Consider the following 308-nt stretch of genomic DNA (forward strand, 5'->3'; position numbering starts at 1 on the left):
CAACCTAAAGATAGCCTGGACTCCTGGGATAAGCTGGTCACGGCCTTCTTGGGTAAATTCTTTCCTCCTCAAAAGTTGAGCAAGCTTAGAGTGGATGTTCAGACCTTCAAACAAAAAGATGGTGAATCCCTCTATGAAGCTTGGGAGAGATACAAGTAGATGACCAAAAGATGTCCTTCTGACATGTTTTCATAATGGACCATGATAGATATATTCTAGTATGGTCCATCTGAGTTCTCTAAAATGTCACTGGACCATTCTGCAGGTGGATCCATTCACCTAAAGAAAATGCCTGCAGAAGCTCAAGA

General features: G+C 42.2%; 1 non-coding gene across 1 annotated transcript; it reads right to left on the reverse strand.

Annotated features, from left to right (window-relative positions):
* Nucleotides 1–81: 81 nt before the first annotated feature.
* Nucleotides 82–185, reverse strand: LOC127741034 (small nucleolar RNA R71). Its single transcript, XR_008001886.1, has one exon. It is a non-coding gene; the product is annotated as a small nucleolar RNA R71 (small nucleolar RNA).
* Between the last annotated feature and the right edge of the window lie 123 nt (nucleotides 186–308).

Source organism: Arachis duranensis, chromosome 7, assembly GCF_000817695.3.
Source record: "Arachis duranensis cultivar V14167 chromosome 7, aradu.V14167.gnm2.J7QH, whole genome shotgun sequence".
In the NCBI taxonomy this organism is placed as follows: domain Eukaryota; kingdom Viridiplantae; phylum Streptophyta; class Magnoliopsida; order Fabales; family Fabaceae; genus Arachis; species Arachis duranensis.